The sequence below is a fragment of the Schistocerca piceifrons genome, chromosome 2 (genome assembly GCF_021461385.2).
Source record: "Schistocerca piceifrons isolate TAMUIC-IGC-003096 chromosome 2, iqSchPice1.1, whole genome shotgun sequence".
In the NCBI taxonomy this organism is placed as follows: Eukaryota; Metazoa; Arthropoda; class Insecta; order Orthoptera; family Acrididae; genus Schistocerca; species Schistocerca piceifrons.
Window position 1 is genome coordinate 473,209,452 of NC_060139.1, and position 21,688 is coordinate 473,231,139.

The following is a 21,688-nucleotide window of genomic DNA, read 5'->3' on the forward strand; positions in this document are numbered from 1 at the left end:
AATGTATTAAGACATAACAGTCTTGTCAACTTTCGGCTGAGAGAGAAAGTACTCAGTTCTCATAAATGTTTAATATAGATAATGATTGGCCTGCACTTCATGAGTTATTGCTTGGTGCTTTCTAGACAGCTTGGCGTACTAACAACGGCATTTCAACACATTCCCCTTTTGTTAATAAGCAATCTGAAGAAGGTAATCAACTTAGTTGTTTGGCAGATTCTCCTACTGCGTTTAAATTCTTAACCAGTGAAACGACATACAGTTGCGAATGTTTTTTTCTTCTGGTCTGTAACGTTAAACTTATAATTATGGGCGAAATAGGCGTAAAACCAGTTAAATGGTCAACATGTAGCCACAGAAGCTCCTGGATCATACGTATATCTGACACACTGTGTTGAGTGTGTAGCGCACTGATACGTACCGTTAACAAATACATTGGTATCTCGCCAGTTTCTGTACGGCAGATGTGTGGTGTGTTGGAATCACTTTCATATTCCATTAGATGGGGTGAGAGGGGGCGGGGATAGATGTCGAGACCGCTCGGTATAAGACCGACATTCCTTAATTTTGTCTTGTATTCATTACGCGGGATATTAGCAATTTTCTCGACCCTCGTTACAACATGGTCTCCCAGTATATCGAGAATAGCGCTCTCCGCCATGCAGATCAACTGTATCGCAGCTTTTCCGATTGGAGTTTAGCAAACACGCCGGTTAAACAAAGCCATACCTGTATCTTCTGTATGTCTTCCGTTAACCTTATGATGTAAGTGACTCGGACCGTTGACAAATCCTCAAGAATTAGTCGCAGCAAGGTTTTGTAAAGGGCTGCCTTCGTCTGTGTAGATGATGCTGTTAGCAGTAACAAAAGTGTGAAAACGTACGGTTTTGAACCGTGTAGTTCACTTCACCAGTCTTCATACCTGCATAATAAAATAAATTCGTATGGAATTCTTCGTTGGGAGACCCAAGGGATAAATTGAGCCGCCTAATCTGTAAAAGTGTTTCTTCTTCCTGGAAAATGGCACCTGTCCTTCGCAGCCTGTGAGAGTTACTTTTCTAATGTGTGTGCTGATTGTGTGTAAATCTTGTGAATTTTTAGGATGGTAGTGAAATACCGTCCCGACATGCAGCCTACTCCTTTCGAACAGCATCTGGGGGCCACCAGTATTACCCGTGTCACGCCGATGGACAGGTCACCATTAAGAGTACCACATGCCCTCACTCCACTGACCACTGCGGAGAAGTTTGAGATTTACCGCAGGACTTTGGCGAAGTCTAATGATAAGGAAATGTACACCTCAACCTTTTCTCCCCGCGACGACATATAGAAGATTTATTTCATCGCCTTGATTTGAACTGCCAACCACCAACTCGAGTAGAACCGCACCAAGCCTGCGTTAGCAACCTTGGCCACGTAGCCGGGTATCTGCTCAAAAATCCCTGTCAAAATTCAGTTGAAATTTTACAAAGACCACAGATTTCTTATTCAGTATTTCTACTCATAAATTTTGTTCCTTGACTGTTGATGTACAATTTTTTTATCTGCTTAAGATATCCGTTATCATCAGCATTAGTGTCATTAGTGGGGCTTTTCTGCTTGTAAAGTTTTCCTTATTTTACACACTCACCCACTCCGGATATTTCAGTATCTGAAGTAAAGTATAACGACAAGAGAATGAAGCTTGTGAGCAACATCAAGAAACAGTATCTCAATAGATAGCATTCAGCATTTGCAACACGTAACAATGGGTAGTGGAACGGCACGGTTATTTGCAATGCGATATCCCATAACACTCTTTTGAATGGGAAGGAGCATGGAAGAATATTCTGTAAGTTACAACACTCTAGTGCATAATCTGCAGGTACTACCCAACAGAAACTTTAATATCGTCGTTCCAAATTAACCACGTGTTAAACATATCACATAACTAAAAGTACTGACAATGATGGCTGGTAAGTTAAGAAAAATGAAATAAATGCGTGTACACTAACGGCACGTGTAGAAAACTCCAGAATATATGGCTTAATGCGAGCTTAAAACTGCAAAACACGGATAATCCAAAGCAACACTCGTTTCTCCTGGCAACTGTGACATACTATATTTACAAAACATGCAACATGTCACATTTTAAAAACCATTGCATCATTTGCGCGTTACTCGCTGTGAACTGACAATCCCTTTACATAGGTACACTTCAGACAGACTATATTTAGAATCGCTTGGTCTCAGTTCACTTTCGAGAAATAATTGTCCAATTCTTATATCTTTCTCTAATTTTTATTCACTCTTTTCCTCACGATTCTCATTTTGCGGTTATTGAAAACATCGATATAATCAAACGAATCTTGTTCTCTATACTCTAATAACAGATCAAAGTATTTCTTTGTACCAGAGTGCGTGATATTGGGTTCCTCGATTGCCTCGTCTTTTCTCTCGTCCTCTGCCGATAAGACCTCATTCAACACATTCACGTCACTTTGCTGATCAATTTATGCTTCACAGGGATCGCTGTTTAACCATTCGCGAATGTGTCCATCATCTACGTCTTCGCAAACAGAATTTGGTATTCTAAATAAAAATATTCGTTCTAATTACAATATCACCAGTACACCTAAATTCTTTAAAGAGTCGAGTGTAAAACAGCTTCAAATTCCTGATTACTTTAGAAATTTTTTACATATTAAATTTTAACATTAAGCGTGTTAGTGACAGAAAGTTTGGAAAAGGTTTGAAATTATGTTTAAAATTTGTTGGAAGTTGCTAAGTGTGAGTGTGCATGTGATCTGCGTAACTTGCGCTCCGTTTAAACCGACAACGTGTTTTTCACACATCTCACTGTTTATGACGTTATATCTCCCGCACTATGTGTTGTACAATGATATAATTTTGCAGATACATTCAGTGCTGGGGTAATATGGGCAAAATGAATCGCGAGTAGAGGTAGTGGTAAAGGAATAATAAGTTAAAACGTTATGGTTCAAATGGGTCAAATGGCTCTGTGCACTATGGGTCTTAACAGCTATGGTCATCAGTCCCCTAGAACTGAGAACTACTTAAACCTAACTAACCTAAGGACAGCACACAACACCCAGTCATCACGAGGCAGAGAAAATCCCTGACAAAACGTTATGTTTGATGCGGCGGTTTTATTACTTACACGAACAGCGAAAATGAAGAAAGCGATAAACCTTTTTTTCTTTCATTGTTTTGATGGGGGGAGACAGCGGGAAAAAGTTTCGTAAAGGTTAAAGATTCTGCGTAAAGTTTATTGCAAGTCATTAAGTGCTATCATTTTCAAAAAAATGGTTCAAATGGCTCTGAGCACTATGGGACTTAACATCGTAGGTCATCAGTCTCCTAGAACTTGGAACTACTTAAACCTAACTAACCTAAGGACATCACACAACACCCAGCCATCACGAGGCAGAGAAAAATCCCTGGCCCCGCCGGGAATCGAACCCGGGAACCCGGGCGTGGGAAGCGAGAACGCTACCGCACGACCACGAGATGCGGGCTGTCATTTTCAAATACTAGATAAATATACCTTGGGTATTTGCGCGCGGTGAATTACATTGCCTCAAGACACACAGGGTATTACACAGCTCACGTTAGACACATCTGGAAGTTGTAGAGGGGACGTAGCAGATCAGGACTCACATACGAACCCATCCCTCCAACCTATACTACAGAGCCTCAAACTTATAGGCTCCGGGGACTGTAAATGTGCGTATATACTGGGTGTTTCCGTGATGCATTTTAGAACCCATCTTCATTGGACATTTTTTCCTTGCTTTGGTCCATACTGCCACCTCTGAAAGTTGCCTATCCTACAGTCTTAGCAAGAACAGTACGAGTACACGTATTCCACTGTCAGAGTATCAGAACGATTTCCGGTTATAACTTTGGACTAGGTCGTTTTCGGTATAAGGACCCTTACCTCAAATTTGGGGAGCAAAATAACTGATGATGGTCGAAGTAGAGAGGATATAAAATGTAGACTGGCAATGGGAAGGAAAGCGTTTCTGAAGAAGAGAAATTGTTTAACATCGAGTATAGATTTAAATGTCAGGAAGTGGTTTCTGAAAGTATTTGTATGGAGTGTAGCCATGTATGGAAGTGAAACATGGACAATAAATAGTTTAGACAAGAAGAGAATAGAAGCTTTCGAAATGTGGTGCAACAGAAGAATGCTCAAGATCAGATGGGTAGATCACATAACTAATGAGGAGGTACTGAATAGGATTGAGGAGAAGAGGAGTTTGTGGCACAACTTGACAAGAAGAAGGGATCGGTTGGTAGGACATGTTCTGAGGCATCAAGGGATCACCAATTTAGCATTGGAGGGCAGCGTGGAGGGTAAAAATCGTAAAGGGAGACCAAGAGATGAATACACCAAGCAGATTCAGAAGGATGTAGGTTGCAGTAGGTACTGGGAGATGAAGAAGCTTGCACAGGATAGAGTGGCATGGAGAGCTGCATCAAACCAGTCTCAGGACTGAAGACCACAACAACAACAAAAACCTCAAATTGACACATTTATCCTTTCCATTATCCTACAAAGTTGGCAGCATCATCATCACGGAATCACCCTGCATATATATTTATAGGCGCCGGCACCTAGGACGCTCTGTAGCGTCGTTGGACGACGTTTCCGGACACAGGTTCCTATGTAAAACTTGATCTACTAACTTGTAAGGGGACGTAGTAGATCACGTTTTGCAACCTCAAGAAGTATGCAACATGAATTTTGAACACCCTGTACATGCAGTTTTTAACACTATTACTTGTCTTACTTGGTTAAAGCTTTAATATAAGATTATACCTCCTAATAAGTAGATTATGACAGCATTTAATTTTTTTCAGTTTTGCAATAATTGTATGACATACTGAAAATCAAATTTCTCTAGGAAGCCGATATATAGGCAACCTGCAAATGGGATGGGCGTCAGGTTCGAATCCTGCCTCGGGCATGGATGTGTGTGATGTCCTTAGGTTAGTTAGGTTTAAGTAGTTCTAAGTTCTAGGGGACTTATGACCGCAGCAGTTGAGTCCCATAGTGCTCAGAGCCATTTGGGAAGGGCGTCACGATCCGGGTTAGCCGTTTGAGGGTAAAGGTACTTCAGCCTCAGTTTTTATTTTTTAATTAATCATCACACTGTGCACGTATAACAGGCAGCTAGTTGTACTTTATTAGTTTCTCCATACTCAATGAGGTAAAAGTGCAATGCATACACTTTACATACACGGTTGTAAGATGACATATTCCACTGGATATCTAAATCACAGTTAGTCGACTATTGTAAAACTACAGACTTCATAAGTTTCTGTTTTGCGGCGTATGAGTGCTTTAAGTTAAGATAATCGCACATGTGGTGTGGGTGCAACTTAATGCACAGCTGGCCGTCCAGTTGGAGTCACAGATAAAGGCTCATTAAAAACGATGCACTCGCTATCGAAATATACCCATCGTTCAAATTTAATGGTATAGATTACGTGGGGACAACCACTTCGCATTTATCGTAATCTGACTTGTTACCGAGTGAGAAGGTGTGTTTAGGCTCTGAACGCGTTTTCTTGCAGAGACTGGACTGAAATCTCTTGCCACATATCTGTTCTGCGGTTTCCCACAGCTATTTCAGGCACATCCCGAGACGACCACTCCAGCAGGCCGTCAACGATTCCCCCTCGCACGACTGTCCGCTGCAGCTAGTGCCCCGTATCGGCTGACCGTGACCTCGGCTACATGTTAAACTTCAACGATTCATCTTGATGTTGTTACTATGGAGTGGTAGAGTACAACCACCAAATATTGTGTCAGATATTCATTCTTTCTCGCTGCCATGATTATTTCTCCTTCGAATGTCAGTCTGGAAATTTTAATTACACGCTCGGTGTTGGCAAGGATAACCGGCTGCATTTTCTCTATTTACCTTCCGAAAATATGAAACGTTATTGCAGTCTTTTTTATGGTGAAGCTCTACGATTATTGCAATGATTGATAGAACAGTTAAAGTCCGTTTTTTCTTGGATGTACGTAAATGTTATTAAAAGTTTCAGGATTGAAGAAGTTTCCCACGTTAAAAATTCAGGAATGATTTCGTAGCGCTGTGGGCAGACGATTAGCGTTCGTAGGTGATGTTGAGATTGTCTCATGATAAACTTTGCGCTGTTTTAGCGATTTTGGTGAAACCGTCTTTCATGACCAGTAACGCATAAGTAACTGGTTATTCAAAATGGTCTAAAACACACTATACGAGAGATGTTTTGCAACAGTTACATGCACCGAAGAGCTCGGAAGTCCGCAAACCTAACAGTGTTGTGTCGATCGTCAAGAATAGTTTGTATGTACTAGCTTTTTTATAACGACAGTTAGCGAGAACGGAACAGTTATTCAAATTTCACTCAGCTGGTAACGTACACTGAACGAACACTGTTGCAGTCTGAAGAACGATTGACGACGTATCCGTCTCAAGGTCTCTTAAAAATGAAGTGGTGCATAGGAGAAATCTTTATCACATAAAAGAATACCTTTTTTTACTTTTGTTAATTCTGGATCGTTTTAAATCAAGGTTTTCCGACCTTTTATACATCTGTTGCTAGGCTTTCCTACGAACTCATAAAAAAACTCAAGAACATTCTGCGACATTGCAGATTACTCAGTACTGAAAGGTCGTAATATTCACTGCACTGTAGGCATGGGACTACTACAATACTATTTAACTTAACAGACTCCACAGTCAAGACTTTCGCCCCACTGTATTGACTGCTATCGATAATATAGTGATACTGAACACAAAATTACCTCTAAATACGGAGTATAAATACGAGCAGAACATTTACAACGTTTTACAAGATGCTACTCACATGATTAGACTTTGCCAATTCATTCTTTTGTACGTCATTATCTTACTGTACAATGTAGCTAGAGGTCGGAGGGTAGTGAAATTAAGGCTAACAATGCAGATAGAAGTAAGAGAGAAGAGTCCACAGGATAATCTCAGCACAAAAGAAAATGGATGGTTTCTAAGTTCAACCTGCTTTTCTGACGAATAGAACATTGGAAATAAACTACAAGTCCAACAGTTACACCCAGCGCCATTGCTGTTCGAACGCGTATGATGTATGCTGATTCTGCCTTCTGAAGGCAAACTCACTACACTTTTCCTTATCAGATCCAAACAGCAACAGGGCTCGGTCATCTACGGAGCTGGGTTGTCACGGAGGGCAAAAGAAAAGAGGGTATGAGCAGAAGTCCTATGAGGGTTGTTGAGGGAGAACGTAATCGCAAATACTTTTCAGAACGTTTATTTTATACCATGAGCGATTTCCGGTCAATATGCCAAGCTTGAGATGGCAACGATTATTTTAGTGCAATATCGGAACCGTCAAAAGCATGTAATTTGTTCTGGTGAATGATGTCTTGTCACGTGTAAAGAACACTTGAGAAGTTTTAACTGTCATGAAGAACAATGTGAAATGTAGGTGTACCAATGTTTCACTAGATCAAGTTACAGGAACAGAAGACGTGCTACTGACAATTCTGATACAGCACTCAAACAAGCGTTGCCATCTGAATGGTCCGAAACCGGTCACGCCAGTAAAATAAAACTTCTTGAAAGTACCTTTGCCCGGTTGCGTTCTCCTTGGACATTCCTTAATTGAATAACAGCCATGGACTTCAACATGGCCCAGCTTGGATAACATAACAGCAAAAGTTCTTTGAGCACGTGACAGTGTGACAGGGTAAAAGTTACAAATTATCGAGTGATATTACTGTTCGTTCCTGTCTGATAGCTGATGTATACGTCACCGTGACAAAGACGTCTGCAACAGTGTCGGAAACGTTGGAACATTTTACACCGTGATACAGTAAAATTTAGTTAGTTATATGTTCCACCGTCCATATGAATGATTCTATTATCGAAATGACGGGGAACGAGTCAGTTTTCAAGATATGTATAAGCGATTTAGTAGTGAAACATTGTTTTTTTTTGGTCCTACTCGTGCACTGTAATTCAAAACAAGCGGTTTTTTTAATGAAGAAATGATTTTAGGTTATATTCATCAACGATTTCTGTTGTTAAATATTGAACACCGTCTGGAGCCATTGACAGCTTTAATGGTGGGTAATAAAGGTCATTTTTCTGTGGTGTTGTGGGTATGGACATCAGTATTCCTCTGAAATTGTGATGGATTATTTGTGACGAATTTTACTTCCTGTACGGAAGCCATTCGTGCCTTTTGGCACCATATTGTATGAACGGTTACTGTTAATAGCAAGGTGTGTTGTTTGACAATGACCGTGTCAACCCGAAACCGGTAACTGCTGCAGCATAGATTGTCTGTTCATGTAACTGAGACGGATAAAATAAAAAAAATATCAAATTTCCTTAATGCTGGGCAACTGCGGATCTACCATACCGAGATAGAATGCCTAAAATAAATAAATAAAAAAAATTGGTTCGCTTGTTTCCGCACATGGTTGAAGAGTATTAAAGTAACCGATACCAGGCTGCGCACTCTGTTCAAAAGAGAACGCGCAAATGATGACAAGCAAAGGTTCGCAGAGATTCGCGCGTCTGTGAAAATATCTATGAGCGAGGCATGAAACAATTACCACAGTCATGCCTTAGCAAAAGTTCTGGTAGAGAACCCTACGTGTAGAATCGTTAAGATGGTGTAAGGCTTCCGTACCGTCACTTGCTCATCAGTCTGGTGTGGCAGCTGAAGATAGCAAACCGAAAGCCGAAGTTTTAAAGTTCACGAGCAACAAATCGTTCACGCAAGAGAATTGTACAAACATACCGTCGTTTAACCATCGAATAGACTCCCGTATGGACGACATAGTAATAAGCATCGCTGGTGTAGAGAAAGAACTGAAAGAGTTGAAAACAAGTACGTCACCAGGTCCGGATGGAATCCGAATTCGGTTTTTTAAAGAGTACTCTGTAGCATTAGCCCCTTACTTAGCTTTTATCTATAGCGAATCTTTTGCCCAGAGCAAAACCCCAAGCGACTGGAAAAAAGCGCAGGTGACTCCTCTATATAAGAAGGGCAAAAGAACGGACTCGCAACATTACAGACTAATAGCTCTAACACCAGTTTGCTGTAGAATACTTGAACACATCTCAGTTCGAATATAATGAATTTTCTTGAGACCGAGAGTCTTATGTCCACCGATCAGAATGGTGTTAGAAAGCATCGCTAGTGCGACACTCAGCTCGCCCTTTTCTCACATGATACACTGCGAATTAAGGATGAAGGGCAACACATTATATATTTCTAAATTTCCGGAAAGCGTTTGACACGGTATCTTTGACTCGTTTCCCTATTGCCATATGTTAAAGATGGTACGAGCATATGGAATAGGTTCACAGATACGTGAGGGGCTCGAATACTTCTTAAGTTACCGGTATAGGGTGTATTCATCAGAGGCAAGGTCATCGCCGGGAGTGACCCCGGAAATGTGACAGAACCGCCGTTATTCTCTGCATACATAAATGATCTTACGATTAGGGTAAGGAGTACTCTGCTGTTGTTTGCTGATGATGCTGTGGTGTGCGGTAGGGTGTCGAAGTTGAGTGACTATAGAAGGATACAATATAACTTAGAAAAAATTTATAGTTGGTGTGATGAATGGCGGCTCTAAATGTGAAACAAATGTAAGTTAATCCGGAGTAGGAAGCACAAATCCTTAATGGTTCAAATGGCCCTGAGCACTCTGGGACTTAACAGCTATGGTCATCAGTCCCCTAGAACATAGAACTACTTAAACATAACTAACCTAAGGACATTACACACATCCATGCCAGAGGCAGGATTCAAACCTGCGACCATAGCGGTCGCGCAGTTCGACTGAAGCGCCTAGAACCGCTCGGCCACACTGCCCGGCCAAATCCTTAATGTTCGGATACAGCATTAGTAGTGTCCTGTTTGACACAATCACGTCGTTTAAATATCTGGGCGTAACGTTGCAAAGCGATATGAAATGGAACGAGCATGTGAGGTTTGTGAAAGAGAAGGCGAATGGTCGACTTCGGTTTACTGGGAGAATTCTAGGGGAGTGTGGTTGCCCTGTAAAGGAGACCTCATATGGGACGCAAATACAACCTATTCTTGATTACTGGTCGAGTATTTGGGATTCATACGAGGCCCGACTAATGAAAGACATCAAAGCAATTCAGAGGTGGGTTGCTGGATTTGTTACTGGTAGAATGGAATAACACGCAAGAGTTACGAACCTGCATCGGGAACTGAAACGGGAATCGCTGGAGAGAAGGTGACAAGTTTTTCGAGAAACCCAATTGAGAGAAAATAGAGAACGGTTATTTGAAGCTGACGGCAGAACGGGTCATGAAGATAAGGACAAATTGTGGCTCATACGGAGACATATAGTCGTTTTTTCCTGGCTCTGTCTGCGAGTGGAACATGAAAGGAAATGACTAATGGTGGTGCGGGGTACCCTTCGCCGTGCACTGTACTGTGGTCTGCGGAGCATCTACGTAGAGGTAGGCGCCAAAGTATTCTCTGAGTACATTTGATGGATTAGAAAGAAGTTAGAAGCGACGTGGCAACGAAAGGAGGTGAGTGTGTGATAGCGGTGGTGGGAGGTGGTGGGGAGGGCGGGTGGAAATTGGCAGCGTGGCGGCGGCGGCGCTCCGCGTCCCGCCTTTCACCAGGCCAGGCCGGCGGGCCCGGCTCACCTCGGCGGCCTTTAAACGCGCTGGCCGGCTCCGCGCTCAGGCCGGCCATTTAATAACGGAGACACGTTCCGCTACGCCACAGCCGCAGCCGCAGCCGCAGGGCTGTCCATTGCACACAACGCCCTCGCAACATGCCACAGCTCCGCCACGTTCCCGCCCGGTACGATTGCAGATTTTTTTGTTTGTTAGTGAGGCGCAACTGAAATTTTTATAGCTGTCCGTAGAGAGACGTCACAAACATTTCTGTACATTAAGAGGAATGTAGTTGAATTAAACGCCGGCCGGAGTGGCCAAGCGGTTCTAGGCGCTACAGTCTGGAACCGCGCGACCGCTACGGTCGCAGGTTCGAATCCTGCCTCGGGCATGGATATGTTGTAAGTAGGCTGTTTAGCTTTTTATATTGGTAACGCCACGTAGCGCTCTGTATGAAAATCACTGGCTGTGCTGTGTGCAGTCTGTGGCTGGTTGGCATTGTTGTAATACTCGCCATTGTAGTGTTGGGCAGTTGGCTGTTAACAGTGCGTAGCGTTGCGCAGTTGGAGGTGAGCCAGCAGTGGTGGATGTGGAGAGTGATATGGTGGAGTTTTGAGAGCGGATGATCTGGACAGAGACAGTAAATTTGTAAGACTGAATGTCATGAACTTTATATATATATATATATATATATATATATATATATATATATATATATATATATATATATATATATATATATATACACTCCTGGAAATGGAAAAAAGAACACATTGACACCGGTGTGTCAGACCCACCATACTTGCTCCGGACACTGCGAGAGGGCTGTACAAGCAATGATCACACGCACGGCACAGCGGACACACCAGGAACCGCGGTGTTGGCCGTCGAATGGCGCTAGCTGCGCAGCATTTGTGCACCGCCGCCGTCAGTGTCAGCCAGTTTGCCGTGGCATACGGAGCTCCATCGCAGTCTTTAACACTGGTAGCATGCCGCGACAGCGTGGACGTGAACCGTATGTGCAGTTGACGGACTTTGAGCGAGGGCGTATAGTGGGCATGCGGGAGGCCGGGTGGACGTACCGCCGAATTGCTCAACACGTGGGGCGTGAGGTCTCCACAGTACATCGATGTTGTCGCCAGTGGTCGGCGGAAGGTGCACGTGCCCGTCGACCTGGGACCGGACCGCAGCGACGCACGGATGCACGCCAAGACCGTAGGATCCTACGCAGTGCCGTAGGGGACCGCACCGCCACTTCCCAGCAAATTAGGGACACTGTTGCTCCTGGGGTATCGGCGAGGACCATTCGCAACCGTCTCCATGAAGCTGGGCTACGGTCCCGCACACCGTTAGGCCGTCTTCCGCTCACGCCCCAACATCGTGCAGCCCGCCTCCAGTGGTGTCGCGACAGGCGTGAATGGAGGGACGAATGGAGACGTGTCGTCTTCAGCGATGAGAGTCGCTTCTGCCTTGGTGCTAATGATGGTCGTATGCGTGTTTGGCGCCGTGCAGGTGAGCGCCACAATCAGGACTGCATACGACCGAGGCACACAGGGGCAACACCCGGCATCATGGTGTGGGGAGCGATCCCCTACACTGGCCGTACACCACTGGTGATCGTCGAGGGGACACTGAATAGTGCACGGTACATCCAAACCGTCATCGAACCCATCGTTCTACCATTCCTAGACCGGCAAGGGAACTTGCTGTTCCAACAGGACAATGCACGTCCGCATGTATCCCGCGCCACCCAACGTGCTCTAGAAGGTGTAAGTCAACTACCCTGGCCAGCAAGATCTCCGGATCTGTCCCCCATTGAGCATGTTTGGGACTGGATGAAGCGTCGTCTCACGCGGTCTGCACGTCCAGCACGAACGCTGGTCCAACTGAGGCGCCAGGTGGAAATGGCATGGCAAGCCGTTCCACAGGACTACATCCAGCATCTCTACGATCGTCTCCATGGGAGAATAGCAGCCTGCATTGCTGCGAAAGGTGGATATACACTGTACTAGTGCCGACATTGTGCATGCTCTGTTGCCTGTGTCTATGTGCCTGTGGTTCTGTCAGTGTGATCATGTGATGTATCTGACCCCAGGAATGTGTCAATAAAGTTTCCCCTTCCTGGGACAATGAATTCACGGTGTTCTTATTTCAATTTCCAGGAGTGTATATATATATATATATATATATATATATATATATATATAATGACTTTTGAACACTATTAAGGCAAATACATTGTTTGTTCGCTATCAAAATCTTTCATTTGCTAACTATGCCTATCAGAAATTAGTCACTTCAGTAGTTAGACTCTTTTATTTAGCTGGCAGTAGTGGCGCTCGCTGTATTGCAGTAGTTCGAGTAACGAAGATTTTTGTGAGGTAAGTGATTTGTGAAACGTATAGGTTAATGTTAGTCAGGGCCATTCTCTTGTAGGGATTATTGAAAGTCAGATTGCGTTGCGCTAAAAATATTGTGTGTCTGTTTAGTGTTGACCAAAATAGGTAAAGAGCGAAATGTCTGAGTACGTTCAGTTCTGCTCAGCTGTTTGAAAATCAAATAATGTAAGAGGTTTATCAGCACAGTAATTCATTAATTTTTCTAAGGGGACGTTTCAATGTGTGGCGTCCTTAGGTTAGTTACGTTTAAGTAGTTCTAAGTTCTAGGGGACTAATGACCACAGCAGTTAAGTCCCATAGTGCTCAGAGCCATTTGAACCATTTTTTTAAATTAAATCGGGTGATGCTGAGAGTATTAGAATAGGAAATGAGACGCTTAAAGTAGCAAATGAGTTTTGCTATTTGGGGAGCAAAATAACTGATGATTGTCGAAATAGAGAGGACATAAAATGTAGACTGGCAATGGCAAGGAAAGCGTTTCTGAAGAAGAGAAATTTGTTAACATCGACTATAAATTTAAGTGTCAAGAAGGCGTTTCTGAAAGTATTTGTATGGAGTGTAGCCATGTATGGAAGTGATACGTGGACGACAAATAGTTTAGACAAAAAGAGAATAGAAGCTTTCGAAATGTGGTGCTACAGAAGAATGCTGAAGATTAGATGGGTAGATCACATAACTAATAAGGAGGTATTGACTAGAATTGGGGAGAAGAGAAATTTGTGACACAACTTGACTAAAAGAAGGGATCGGTTTGTAGGACATATTTTGAGGCATCAAGGGATCATCAATTTAGTATTGGAGAGCAGTGTGGAGGGTAAAAATAGTAGAGGGAGACCAAGAGATGAATACACTAAACAGATTCAGAAGGATGTAGGTTGCAGTAGGAACTGGGAGATGAAGAAGCTTGCACAGGATAGAGTAGCGTGGAGAGCTGCGTCAAACCAGTCTTTGGTCTGAAGACCACAACAACAACAAGAGCAACGTAAAGCGATCTCAAATTCTGGCTAGTTTTGACGTTAAAACGTTTATTCGCTCGTCGGTCGACCTATTTCTGTGACAAGAAAACCGTCAGATTTGTAAGATTTGAATATACAATGTGGTGTCGTCCGGAGATCGCGGTGACACACCAGATTCGACAGCGTACATCGATACCACAAACGTTAGCGAGCTCTCGCTACAATCCGCAACGACGAATGGGAGAGGCGGAAGAAGACACGCCCTCTCTCAGCACAGCAGCGCCCTCGCACGGAGGTCAGTATAGAGCCGAGCGTGGAAGCGTTCTGCCCAGTTCGTGAAGCAGCCAGCGTCATCGAGTAGGACCAGTGTCAGTCAAGACTCACGTGGACATGTACTTTTGTGAATGCTGAACAGCTTTCTAATCAAATGTCACTTGTAAATTGTTGCGCACTCCTGTGGCAAAGAGCTGTACCAAGTGAACTAAATCTTTTTATCATTTCTCTCATAAAATGAAGTAATCTGTTGTAGTTCCAGTGAGCCATCTCCCAGTTATGGCCGGACGATTGTAGCTTCCTATGGCAAAGGGGATATAAAATGTAGACTGGCAGTAGCAAGAAAAGCTTTTAAGAAAAGAAATTTGTTAACACCAAATACAGACTTAAGTGTTAGGAAGTCTTTTCTCACACTATTTGTTTGAAGTGTAGTCTTGTATGCAATTGAAACATGGATGATAAACCGTGTAGAGAAGAAGAGAATAGAAGCTTTAGAAATGTGGTGCTGCAGAAGCATGCTGAAGATAACATGGGAAGCTCATCTAACCATTGGGGAGGTGGTACTGAAGAGAAGAGGGGAGAAAAGAAGTTTGTGGCGCAACCTGAGTAAAAGAAGGGATTGGTTGATAGGACACATTCTGAGACATCAATTCCAGGAAAGTACGCGAGGAAAAAAATTGTAGAGGGAGGCCAAGAAATGAACACAGTAAGCAGATTCGGAAGGATGTAACTTACAGTTGTTATTCGGAGATGAAAAAGCTTGCTCAGGATGGAGTAGTATGGAGAACGGCGTCAAACCAGTCTGTGGACTGAAGACCACAAAAACAACAACAGTTAATAAAATATAATAACTACGAGACTAATATGACGTAAACAGTGGTTGAACACAAAACGGATAGCGCACCTCTGAACGTGTTCGTCGAGCAGTATTTGATATGACTGTGAACTCGTCGCACCTGCGTATGCACATACGCCTGATCTATACGAATTAGTTATAAACTGGTGTACCGAGCAAATACCTTTAGTTAAGACACTGATTCAAATGTTATTCAATTGTCACTATGAATGTTCTAGTACCCAAGTGAAACAATAAAGATATTTCCTGGAATATAAGTGAAAATCGGTATTAAACTGAAAATTACAAAATAATGAAAAAGTCTTCTGAAAGGATTCGTAATAACAGAAAACATGGGTCAGAAGAAAACTGCGTTCGAAGGAGTCCTAAAAGCCTAAAATATACAGTGCCTAGCAAATGCTAGTATTACGGTAGAGTCGAAAAGGAATGAAAGAAAACGGTGCGATGCGATTACGTAGCTGGCCCATCGCGCATACAGTGGACAGTGACAGGTCGAACTTGTGATTTTTAGCAGTTCTGTAATCGTTCTACTACTCTGTGCAACCGTTGTATTAAAGAGATTGTTATATAAACTACATATTAAAATTGAACACTTGTTATGATTTCACCGCGACATTTTGACGAAAAATCTTCGGTACCGATCCGAACTGAGCAGCGCACAGAACTTTTTTTTTTTTAGCACTACAGCGCCACACTATCTCTCATTTTCGTTTAAGAGTCCTACATCGATATCGCCAATGGCTCGAGAGCTTTTGGGTATTTCAAGCAGTGCGTAGGTGGACAAGAGACCAGTGAAAGTTTGCTTAAGCCTTTGGAAGGAAAAAATGTCTGTCGGTGACGTTTCGCATTTTGGTATTTATATGAACGATGCAGACACACGAATCCGAAACAGCGATGGCAACGATTTACATCATTATAAACTTTTATTTTTCTGGCCTCTCTCGCCCAGCTGGGTGTTAGTAACGACTCTGAGGGTCAGAAATACCACACAGCAGACAGCACTAGAACCAACATTTCTGAGCAACGTGGCGCAAAAACGCACAGGTAAGCACTTTCGGCCGCGGTTGGACAATTTATTGGTGAGTTAGGAGTCTTACCTGCAGAATGGGATAAAAACACATGGCACTAATGGTGACATAATGACTATCTTCAGCGATGACTGAAAGAGTGAAAAGAAGACACCAATGCATACTTATAAGTCACCAGTCGTTCGCGTACTGTTTGTAAGCGTTTGTCTTTCTAAGCGCACTGCATTTAGTAAACAGGGATCGCCATTTTCTCACAGAAACTGGACCACAACGTAAATTATCACATTTTTTTGTTATTGGCAGAGCGTTCCGCCAATGTCAACTTCACTCAGCCTCTCGAAAAACGGATGGCGGCATAATTTGACGTAGAATCTGTATCGGTGTCCAACTTGGCATTTGATGTTCATTTAGATCTTTGCCCAACATGTGTCTCTTCTCGAGCGTCTTGCGACTAATAGCACCATAAAGTATGAAAGTACAGAGAACCGTCCCAACACTAAACTGAAGAGTCACACATGATCGCAATGAATCCAATGCTTCACGCGGGGAAGCAGAAGGCGGAGATAGAAAGGAAGAAAAAAATGTGCTTTAACGGCTCGTCGTCAGAAAGATTATTTGAGACAGAAGACTCGTTCAGAGAGACAAGGATCGGAGACGCAGTCAGCCGCGGCGTTATCAGAGGAAGTTCCACGGAATACCTGCATCTGGTTAGCCGGAAAGGTGCAAACCACGAGCCCAGTGTGTTGACCACAGGGCTACCTCATCCGGTGCGAAGCATGAATGACGACGGTACGTAGCGGGTGCACAGCTTTTTTTTTTTTTCCTTTGACTACAGGTCTTGAGGAGACTGCAGCCAAGTACGATGCTTTCGGACATTCCCTCAACCGCAACCGCACTTAACATGCTACTATAGAATGAATCACTACCGTCATACTTCAGTGATAAATTCCGAATCTGCTACTATGATTTCCACCATTAAGGACTGCTTACAAATTAAGCAGATTTAAAGAAGCGAGGAAGCAATTCTTTGATTTATGCAGCTCAAACAGCAATCGCAGATCCACGTACGAGGCAAAGAAATAAATATTTATTCCACAGTTTTCAACAACCATCACCAACATCTCTTTGTCTAATGTTTATGGAGAGAGATTTATGTCTCACAACGTTACTTCCCAATTTATGAAGGAGAAAGATTCAGCCAAGGCAAAAACTACCGTTTCTTCACAGCTTTTTGGGCCTACATATAAATAGCACACAAGTGGCGAAAAAAAAAGACTGACGTGCTCGCTACGTATTTTCACTACCCCACACGTCCGGCGTTTTCGCTGTTAGGTATCTTTGCTTACATATACTACTTCGACGTGCCGTCCGCGGTGCTTTAAAAAGAAGAGCGAAATAGTAGAGCAGGACGGCAAAGCAGGCACGTTCCTGACATCGCTACCGCTAGAACGGACTGCTTCTAACTGTAGACGTCAATTCGCCGTAAGGCGCTCGTTCGACTGATTCGTGTAGACTGTTGTGTAACTTTATGCAGGTTATTTACACTTAATGAGGCTTAACTGTCAGGCATAGAATCCAGAATTGGGTACTTGTCTATATACACACGATTAAAATGAGGAAGTTGTTTTCTAATGGGCACGTATTGAAGGTTTAGCCTGTGCTATTGCTATCACAGATCGTCGAGACGTTTGTTACAAAATTTTGATGATACTTTTTCTTTCCTTATTCTCATGAATACAGAAATGGCATATCCTACTCTGAACGTGCTGTAAGTAATCCACTAATTCTTCAGTCATTTGGAGTTCACTATTGTTGAACTCACACTCTGAATTTACGATGAAGTACATATATCAATGACGTTCATTTCTTCGAATGCTCCTTTCGGGAAATGAATATTTGTACCACGCAGTATTTGTGGTAAACTTTTGTCACACAAATGCAAACGAGGAGAAGGAGGTCATATGATACGGCTTTAGGTATATTCCAAGCCAGCATAGCTTTAGTGACATTTACAACTGTTTTACTGACAATATCTTACTATTATCAACAAGTAACTATATTTTATGTAATTGTTTATGCTGTTGCTAATCTTTCGGGCAGTTTGTTTGTTCTGACTAAAGCTTTCTGTAAGGTATTTGGAAATCGAATGTCTCTGTCTGTATGCGAGATTGTACAGATATCTATACCGTCTCGGAATATGCGTGTTTGTTCATTTTCTTGCATTTCTCTTATGTCCATGACTTACCGACTTACTTCAATTTTCGACACTTCTTCTTCTTTTACTTTTAAAAGTTTGACCGTCGATCGTCTTAAAGTTTAGATGACCAAACCATATTGGGTGCGTTTTCAATTCCTCTGCAGTTGTCTGCTCCACCACGATTCGTCTCTGTGACTCTTTCTAATCCTAACATCGCACCATTTCTCTGAGAATCATAAAATGCTACTCACGTTCAAAAGCTAGTCGTCTTTGGAGGTTACGATGCAGCGATTAAAACAATTAACACCCTTAGGAAAACAGATACGACAGTTTCCTTAGAAACATTATCTGAGATTCATACCGAATTTTTTGCCACGTCAACACAGAGTGTTCTTTGCTCCAGTAAACTCGGGGTTTAGTATTTTATCCATACTCGGCAGCTGTACTTGTGTACATAGAAATATCGGGAGGCTGCTGCATAAAAGAAATTTAATTTCCTAACCAGTTTCGGGCGCTTAGTGCCCTTCTTCCGAAGATTATACCTATCATATTTTCGAGTGTCAACAATTAGATGCTTTCAGCAAAATGCCGTTGTTATGTAGTACCTGCACAAAAGTGGTATAAAGAAGCCAAACAACAAGTCTGACTTGCATTATGAACCACATGACAACTGCATTTTGCCGAAAGCACCTTATTGTTGACACTCGCAAATAATGCGATAGGTTTAATATCCCGAAGAAGGGCAAAAAGTGGCCGAAACGGGTTAAGAAATTAAATTTCTTTTATGCAGCCGGCTGCTGATTATTTAGATATAAAGTAGGGGCTTCTTCTGTCGTGGAAAACTGTACCTGAAGATCTCAAAAATATTTCTTGCTCTGTAGATCATCAAGGTAGGTCGGGGAAGCTGTGGAATCGATCGAAAGACGAATAATTTGTTAAAGAGTGCACGGAGACGGTGACGGGCATGCTAATGACGGATGGGCGAGGCGGAGGAAGCGAGTAGCCGCTGGCAGCAGTGGCCGAGAGGAAGGTAACGGTGCCACTAGCGACGGAAAGTATCGGGCAGCTGGCCGCGGCGGTGCCGTTAGGCCTTCCTTCCTTACCTTGGCGGCGTACTCTCGCGTCGTCAGCGATTCGGCCGTCACGATCGGAGCATCGCGTTCCGCAGCGACGCTCGATGACAGGAAGCGGGTGGTCGGCTCAGGAAGCTGGGGGACTGCTCGCCGGGGGGTGCACTCGGTAGGCCTGGGCGAACGGAGCGTCCTAACCCTGTAACTGCTAGCGGTGAGGTCCAAGGTCCGTGGCGCGTGTGCTGTTAGATGCGTGTCCGTCGCGTGCGACTGCCGCTGCGCTACTGACAGCGGGCCGGTGGCGGCTGGCGCACACGCGGCACGCCCCTGGCGGAGGCGGCGGGCACTCGCGGCCGGCAGCCCCCACCACGGCCGCGCCGCCGCTCCTGCCATCCAGTTCACCAGCGGTCCTCGGACCGGCCACCTGTCGTGCGTTCTCCCTAACGACAAGGTGCAGGAGTGCGGATACTGCAAGTGTTGTTCAGGCTTTGTTAGCGATTCTTTAGAAGGACTTAATACACTACTGGCCATTAAAATTGCTACACAGCGAAGATGACGTGCTACAGACGCGGAATTTAACCGACAGGAAGAAGATGCTGTGATATGCAAATGATTAGCTTTTCACAGCATTCACACAAGGTTGGCGCCGGTGGCGACACCTACAACGTGCGGACATGAGGAAAGTTTCCAACCGATTTCTCATACACAAACAGCAGTTGACACAAACAGCAGTTGACCGGCGTTGCCTGGTGAAACGTTTTGATGCTTCGTTTAACGAGGAGAAATGCGTACCGTCACGTTTCCGACTTTGATAAAGGTCGGATTGTAGCCTATTCCGATTGAGGTTTATCGTATCGCGACATTGCTGCTCGCGTTGGTCGAGATCCAATGACTGTTAGCAGAATAAGAAACCGGTGGGTTCAGGAGGGTAATACGGAACGCCGTACTGGATCCCAACGGCCTCGTATCACTAGCTGTCGAGATGACAGCCATCTTATCTGCATGGCTGTAACGGATCCTGCAGCTACGTCTTGACCGCTGAGTCAACAGATGGGGACGTTTGCAAGACAACAACCATCTGCACGAACAGTTCGACGGCATTTCCAGCAGCATGGACTTTCAGCTCGGAGACCATGGCTGCGGTTACCCTTGACGCTGCATCACACACAGGAGCGCCTGCGATGGCGTACTCAACGACGAGCCTGGGTGCACGAATAGCAAAACGTCATTTTTTCGGATGAATCCAGGTTCTGTTTACAGCATTATGATGGTCACATTCGTGTTTGGCGACATTGCGGTGAACGCACATTGGAAGCGTGTATTCGTCATCACCATACTGGCGTATCACCCGGCGTGATGATACACGGTGCCATTGGTTAGACGTCTCGGTCACCTCTTGTTCGCACTGACGGCACTTTGAACAGTGGACGTTACATTTCAGATGTGTTACGACCCGTGGCTCTACCCTTCATTCGATCCCTGCGAAACCCTACATTTCAGCAGGATAATGCACGACCGCATGTTGCAGGTCTTGTACGGGCCTTTCTGTATACAGAAAATGTTCGACTGCTGCCCCGGTCAGCACATTCTCCAGATCTCTCACCAATTGGAAACGTCTGGTCAATGATGGCCAAGCAACTGGCTCATCACAATACGCCAGTCACTACTCTTGATGAACTGTGGTATCGTGTTGAAGCTGCATGGGCAGCTGTACCTGTACACTCCATCCAAGCTCTGTTTGACTCGATACCCAGGCGTATCAAGGCCGTTATTACGGCCAGAGGTGGTTGTTCTGGGTACTGATTTCTCCGGATGTATGCACCCAAATTCCGAGAAAATGTAATCACATGTCAGTTCTAGTATAGTATATTTGTCCAATGACTACCCGTTTATCAACTGCGTTTCTTCTTGGTGTAGTAAATTTAATGGCCAGTAGTGTAGCTTACTGAATGTTGGAATTTCCTAGCAGATAGCGAAAGATTCGTAACCACATCACTGACGTCGATTTGCAGTAGGATATTGGAACATAATATTGTGTTCGATTCTTATGAACTACCTCGAAGAAAACGATCTGTTAATACGCAGTCAGCACGGATTCAGAACCAGTTCTTTATTCTCACAGAGTAATGAGTACTATCGACAAGGGATCTCAAACTGATTCCATATTTCTAGTGTCTGGAAGGCATTTGATACCATTTATGACAGGCAGCTACTATCCAAATTGCGTGGG

General features: G+C 43.7%; 1 protein-coding gene across 3 annotated transcripts in view; it reads right to left on the reverse strand.

The window, feature by feature from the left end:
- The window catches only part of LOC124775092 (protein dimmed-like), a 302,754-nt gene extending 283,013 nt beyond the window's left edge, over positions 1-19,741 (reverse strand). For all 3 annotated transcript variants that reach the window (XM_047249904.1, XM_047249902.1, XM_047249903.1), the window contains exon 1: positions 19,492-19,741. The gene's annotated coding sequence lies outside the window, so the exon portion shown is untranslated. The remainder of the gene's footprint in view (positions 1-19,491) is intronic.
- Between the last annotated feature and the right edge of the window lie 1,947 nt (positions 19,742-21,688).